Source organism: Monopterus albus, unplaced genomic scaffold (genome assembly GCF_001952655.1).
Source record: "Monopterus albus unplaced genomic scaffold, M_albus_1.0 scaffold15.1, whole genome shotgun sequence".
NCBI lineage: Eukaryota > Metazoa > Chordata > Actinopteri > Synbranchiformes > Synbranchidae > Monopterus > Monopterus albus.
This window is the reverse complement of record NW_018127895.1, coordinates 523025-530009: the sequence shown is the minus strand read 5'-3', so window position 1 is coordinate 530009 and position 6985 is coordinate 523025. Positions and strand designations below refer to the sequence as shown.

General features: G+C 44.4%; 1 protein-coding gene and 1 long non-coding RNA gene across 2 annotated transcripts in view; one reads left to right on the top strand and one right to left on the bottom strand.

The window, feature by feature from the left end:
• bnc2 (basonuclin zinc finger protein 2) overlaps window positions 1-6985 on the top strand; it is a 166577-nt gene that overhangs the window by 97326 nt on the left and 62266 nt on the right. The window lies entirely within an intron of this gene.
• Window positions 5563-6985, bottom strand: part of LOC109955513 (uncharacterized) — a 142031-nt gene continuing 140608 nt past the window's right edge. Inside the window, exons 4-5 of the long non-coding RNA XR_002274272.1 lie at window positions 6105-6172; window positions 5563-5681 (exon numbers count right to left, since the gene is read on the bottom strand). This is a non-coding gene — a long non-coding RNA (uncharacterized LOC109955513). The remainder of the gene's footprint in view (window positions 5682-6104; window positions 6173-6985) is intronic.

Here is a 6985-nt window from a genome sequence, read left to right as displayed (position 1 = left end):
TTTTCTTGTCATCCTTTTCTTCCCTTTCTCTCCAGTGAGCATCGGTGCTGCCTTTCGTCAGCTGCGGTGCCGTCTATTGACAGAGCAGTACATTCTGGACATATCTGCGGGATTAAGTTGCAAATTTAAGCAAGGGTAAAATCAATACGTTCCTTTTTTAATTCATGAGAAAGGCTGTCACTGTGGAAAAAAAAACAGTAGGGAGATGTGGCTGCTTAGATCACAGTCATCCAGGGACAAGCAGAGGAGGAGGAAGAGGAGAGAACAAGTAAATCTCCATCAAATTGGGGCAAGGCTGATGGTGGCTTGCCAGAGATAAAACCACGGGAGAGAGAACTATATCCCTTTATCAGTGCCATTTGTTTGACTGGTCTTTCACAGACAGACTGCTGAACATTTCAATGTGATCAAGCTCTAATTTTCTTTACCAGAGAGCAGTACACTGTGGTTTGGAAGCAGGAGAGTATTTCTTGCCTTTGAAGTCCAGTACAGCAGAGGTGTTAAGTACTACCTGGACTCTCAGCCAATAGAAAGAGGTGCTTTATCTGTTAGGTGTATAATTTTACTCTCACCAGGCATTTTTCATGTAAAGCAGTAGGTTACCCTGTCCTGTTGATTTCATCTGCAAATGGCATTTTAATCACATATCTTTTTGTTTTTGATAAAACAGACTTAATTTGTTTAAATTTTTGCCTCCAGAAAGTAAGAGCACAACAGGCTGATTATAAGAGGTGTGAGAGAAGAGGCCTCGCCACCAGTGCAGGAAAACACACTGTTCAAATACAAGCCACTTAATTCCTGAACATTAGACATTTCTGGCGAACGTTCAGTACAGTCATCAAATCCCTGTGTTTTATGACTCCTCTAAACAAGTCGCATACATCCCCGGGTTACACTCTGGTACTATGTATTCCCTGCTGACTTCGGGGAATTTGATTTTTTAATGAACAGCTCAATACCTAATCCATTAAAGTGGCTGTTTTATTTGATGCTTTTTCCTTACTCTAGCTGAACTTAGGGAGCAAGTCAGGGGATGAAGGGAGATGGCCTTGTTGATGGACATGCAGTTGTTCGCGCTAAGTGTACCGAACATATGCTCGCATGTGTCCCTTAGAGAGACCTGGGGGATCTGGTCGATTGTGGAGCCTCTCCACAGGGACTGAGAGCGGCAGTTTTACTCTGTTTGACTGCTGAGGAACGGGAGCAGTAATTGGCCTTGCACACATTCTCCTCTGTCATTAGACGCAGGCTTAACAATTGGTGTGCTGCTAGCACTTTCCCTTTCTTGTCTGAGTGTCTATTTGGCAGTGAAAAAGCATATGGAGACATGTCAGGCTTTAGTGCTGTATTAAAAATGTCACCCATGGCTCTGCGTTGTGTGTGTGTGTGTGTATCCTCTGCTGCTCTGTAATTAGTAGCATGTCGCTCGTTTAGCAGCTCCTCTATAGTCTTGTCCGATCAGCTGCCTGATCTCTGCAGAGATCTCACACTCTACGCACACAGACACGCTCACCTGTCTCCAAGACACATGTAGCAACACATACAAGAAACATCCTGAGACATAACTGAGACATGCATTGGATAATATAAAAAAAAAACAGGGAATCTGATAGGCCACAGGTCTGAAACCCTGAAGATAAAGGAGCATAAAGAGGAAAGGTGAAGTAAAGTGAAACAGAAAGCCTTGGTACAATATGAAAGGGTCAGAATAAGAGTAGAAGGGGCTCCCTGACAGAGCCTGTTGGGGGTAGGGGGTGGGGGGCAGCTGGGGACGTGTCAGGTGCCTGAGCTGCGCTCTTCGCTGGGCAGTGTTGTTGTTACACCGAGGGCAGCGCCACAAGTCCGAAAGTATTGATTTCCCGCCTTGTCGAGAGGCAGAGAACTGTCATGTGGAGAGCACTGACCTTGCTACACACACGAAGACAACGATTCCCCCCGGCCCTCCATGGCACAGAGAGGAGAGCAGAGAGGAGCCGATGCAAGACACGGCAGCAGAAAGCAACAAACAACAACAAGCTACCGAGTGAGTCTCCTAGAGGGGGGTGGAGGAGGAAGGAGAGGAAAACAGAGGAGGTGAGTCTGAGAGGAAGAAAGAGAGAAGGGAGCTAACAGTCAAAGCCAAGGCCAGCTCCCCTGAGCTGTCAGTGGGCAGCCTGGTGTCTGGTTATCACACTGTTTGAAATGACAATGGCTTGACTTGTATTTTCCTCCTGAGACCCAGCTCAGATCTATAAGCCAAAGGGGGGAGGGACGGAGGGAGGTAAGAGGTGGGTTAAAAGAGCAGAGAAAAGAAAAGGCATGGTCAGAAAAAGAGACAATAGAAGAGGCAGAGGGAAGTAGGAAAAAGTATGAAAGAAAGCCTGACAAAAAAAGTGAGGGGGGAACAGAGTAAGAAATTGATTGCTTCTGTCTCTGTACCACTACTGTAGTTGTAGCCTTTGAGATCTACAGAGAGAGACAGAGAGGAAGGAAGAGAAAGAGAGCAGCAGCAGCTCAAGTGAAATGTTTTTTCATGTGGAAGCTCCATCAGGATTTGACAACAAAAAGGGCTCCCTGTCACCTGCAGCTACACGGCATCCCCAGCCACTGCGGAGCGCAGAGAGACAGACAGAGGATACACAGCCTACAAAGAGCTCTCCCCGGGTTAGATCAGGGTGACAGGCACTTAAGAGATCCAGCTTTAGTCGCACATCTCTCGCCTCACATCAGGGTATTTTGCTAACAAGCTCAGAAGCATGTTCCCTTCTGTTGTACACTGATGCTGATGGATAAAGGCCACTTTTTCATGATGAAAAGTTCTCTGTAGAGTTGTGAGGGAATCTATTCACAAAGTCTGTTTTTTTGGAAATCTGGTAGTAGTGGAGTCTTAATTGAATTAGCTGGCTTATTAGTGTTTGACATTGGCTATGAGTAAGGAAAATGGGACTTAGGAAGTGGATTTAAACAGCAGTGTTGGTTTTGGTTCTAATTTTACACTCTCCTGACACACATTATTCCCCTTAGCTGCAGTTAGGCCCAGATATGGTAATGCTAATAATATGTGTGCGAGGGGGTTTAAGTGGCTCTCTCACCTCAATTGTCAAGCCTGGGAAACACAGTCGTCAATAAACCCAGTGCTTACAGCCTTGTGAATAGTGGAAACTTGTCATTTATGGATAAAGCAGAAATAGTGGAATAGATGTGATTTAAAAAAAGATTCACGAGCAGTAGAAAGGGTGTCATTAGACAAAAAAAAAAAACACAGATACTGAGTTATTGCTCCATTCAAAGATAAGAGCAAGCAACCTTCCTCATCTTTTGCCCATCTATGCCAGCTCACAATCCTTTTATTTCAATATATCTTGAAGGGGAAAAAAGACTAAGCACACCTCTGGCCATAATACTGTTTAGTAGCCTTGATGCTGTCTTTACCTCTGCCTTAATTTGGTCAAATCTAATTGCTAATTACACTTGCTTTCATTATCTCAGTGTGCTAAATCCAAGGGCTTTAGCCGTATTATCTTTACTCACCGTCAGAAAAAAAACCTTTGACCAAGATTAACAACGCACGCTCTCCTTCAGTCTTGCACGCATGCACATACTACACAAACTTAATGACTCCATTTCATCTCTCTTCTTGACTTTCTCTTTTGTGTGTGTGTCACAATTCACCTCCCTGTGCCTAGTGAACACAGTGAATAACAACACACTCTCACGCTAAATCCTAACACATCCACTACTCAGTCACGCGTAGTGTATGTTGATGCATTTACCACCATATGTGGTCAGTGAAGTGTCCGGGGCAGTGGTTAACATGTGAATCTTTTGCCTCATGTTGACTGTCAGCTTCTGTTGGGAACACAAACAGGAACACTGTGGCTTTTACCACATCGCCACGAGTTCTCAAACCATTTAAAAACACAGAAACACAAACATTTATTGCACCTCCCCAAAAATATATTGGGACAACTGGCAGCAAACAAATGAATAAATGTAAGCCTCCGCAATTAGTCCTCGCTCTCAGTGGATGCATAATGGCTCTCGCTACACAAAACAATTACATGCCACTTGAAATAATGACAGACTGTGCTAAAAGGAGCTACTTCACCCACTTAATCAGCTCTCTTTGGGGGTATCGGGCTGTTTGTGTCTATGGTGAAAGCTGACATGTTGATGAGGCCTGTGGGCCCCTCAGCCTCTCCGGATGCTTTGTGGGGGGCGATGTCAAGTGAATGTCCAGCCTGACACTTGATAAACTTGGGGACAGGTGACCAAAGGATAAGCAGGCCATTCTTTGCATTCCTGACAAGTAATGCCTTCAAAGTGCCTGCACTTCACTGTCACATCTTTTAAACTAAGCAGGAAAATACAGGACAACACTCTCACTGGTGTCAGTAATTATTATGAAATAAGGGGCTCATGAAGTCATGAAGGTTCCATTCTTTGATGTTATAATGGCAATGCAGTTTTTTCTCTGTGCCTGGCTCAGAGAGGCCTTCACTGTGTTCATCTCAAATCCAGATTTGGCGCCCTCTCAAAGGCTAGTGTTGATCATAAATACAGTAGCAGTATATGACACTACAACTTTCAGGCCAGGTTGGAGTTTGCAGTTTGCACAAATTTAATATGATGCTGAAATCCAAAAATACAGATAGCACTAGGTTGAGCTGAAGTTACACCTAATAAGAAGATGATTATAGGATCAGATGTGTCGCTGTTACAGCAAAAAAGGAAAAGGAGATACTAAAGCAAGAGGATACAATGGAGAGTCTTTCCTATTCCATAAATTAAAGTATACTTTAATCTGTAGTTTATTTTAATAACAAAATCATTGACAGTTCCTGACCAGAGTGCAGTGAAAGTTTTTCTTTTGTGGCACAAACCATCATATTGGTTAATTTTAAAGTGTACTATTGGCTTCATACACCTACAGTATTCCGAGGCACCTTTAAAATAGAAAGTTTAAAAAGAAATAGGTGTTGTTTGAGAACATAATTGCCACAGCACACAACAGCAGTGCATTTCTCTTCATTTCCTACCATGTTTGTCTCTGTGTTTTTTTTTGCCCTGGTCTTGTATTTATCCCACATACTCCCTCCTGCCCATGACAAACTGGAAATGCCTGGTTAAGTGCTGTTCTGACATTAGCTGAGTGTAGTCACAGCATTTGGCCTGGGGACAAATGCTGGAAAGGCTTTATAAATATGGATGTCACCCGCCCCTCTTTTCTCCCGCTCTCCTTCGGCTCCCTGATGCGTCTGCATGTGTCTATGTGTGTTTGTGTCTGGGTAGTACGCTGTTTACTCTGTCACACTGTGTCGCCACTGTTTGTTTACTCACACTGACAGAGATACACTCGCTTGCCGTCAGCGCTCTCCACCTACACCTGCAAACCAAGTACCAAAGAGCTCCCTAATGCTCAAACTTCTCCTGTAAATGATGCCAGGCAGCTAGTGCGGCAGCCCCAGCTGGCTGAGGTATTTCATAGGCTGATGAGTCTGTCAGCCTGCACCTCACTCTCAGTTTGCTTGTGTGTGCGTGTGTGTGTTAGGGAGTGTCATTGTCACCTGCTGTTACATTGCTCAGTGCTGCGTGAAAATGATGCCAGCCAAGTCAGGCGCCTTCCCCCGGCGCAGTGGCAGCGCTGCGGGTGCCCCGTGGCCGCACTGATGACAGCACGTGCAGAGCTGCAGGGAGGGTCCCTGTGGGGAGGAAGAGGGCCATTAGTACAGTCCTTGCCCCAGTGTTTTACTCCACTTCAGTACACATCACAGTGAGCCGCCCTCTCACTAACTAGCTAACACATACTAATTAGTCTGGTGACAGAGTCGAGTTTCTCCCTGCTTTGGGAGCATATGTGTAGCTCAAGAGCAAAGATGCCTTGGAGGACCTGGCCTGAGACTGATGCTGCTTCATTAAGTTTCCCTTTACTCACTTCAAATACATGTGAAATGTACTACAGCAGCTCAGTGTTTTAGAGTAGCCTAGAAAATATGACTGACGGGACAGGAGTGGTACTTATAAATGTGGAAAAAGGGGGACAGAGATCAGTCTTATCAGAATATCGGGGTGGTCGACTGACAACTCGCTGCTCACTCAAACAGGTATCTAACATAAATACTTACCTTCTACAGTAGTATGGTGTCCTGTCTGCTCTCCACCCGACTCGCCTTTCCTGCAATGTCTTCATTTTCTGGAAACAATGAACAGCCATAACCTTAATGAAACTTAATGATGACAGTCATAACACAACAATAATCCAGCGGTCTGGAAAACTAATCAATGCGTCTTCTCTCCTTCCCCTAATGACCTGTGAAAACAAAGCAATAAAAAGGCGGCCTGTGTTTATTTTGGCCAAAGCAACAGGCAGATAAGAGTGGCTGGCTGATTAGCAATGAGCAAAGCCAAGACGGTCACAAAGATTAGGACACCACACAAAGCTAGTGTCACCACATGAGACTGAGTGTGTGTGTTTGTGCGTTACAGAAACATCCCTCTTCATGGAAAGTCTGAATGAATCATTTACTAAAATGTCTTTGTTCGACCACAGTAGGCGTGTAAAATGAAAATTTCCTGTTTGATGCCCGGACCCTGTGATTTTCCTGGCACTGTAACTCCAGTCAGCGGCGTAACTTGGTCCTCCCAGTAGTGCAGTGATAAACACATGTTGTTCCCCTTGTTTTCTGTGTGAAGGTGCTGACTATGCCTCTTGTCTTTTGGTTTCTGGTGGATTCCTCCCAGACTCTGGCGCTTCACCACAAATCACTGATGTGTGCAGTGTGCAGCTATGGGACACAAATGTGATGCAAAAGCGCCATTGCTTAGATTAATGTCGTAGCTTTTTCAGCCAAAAAAACAAAACAAAACAAAACAAGAGAATCAGCTTTTAGGTTTGTGATTCAGATTTTTTTTACAGTATCATATAAAGTGTTAGTGACTGATTAGTTAAGTAAATAGAGGGAGAAGAAGGAAAAATACTATTGTGCTTCCAGCGTGTAGAGGGCAT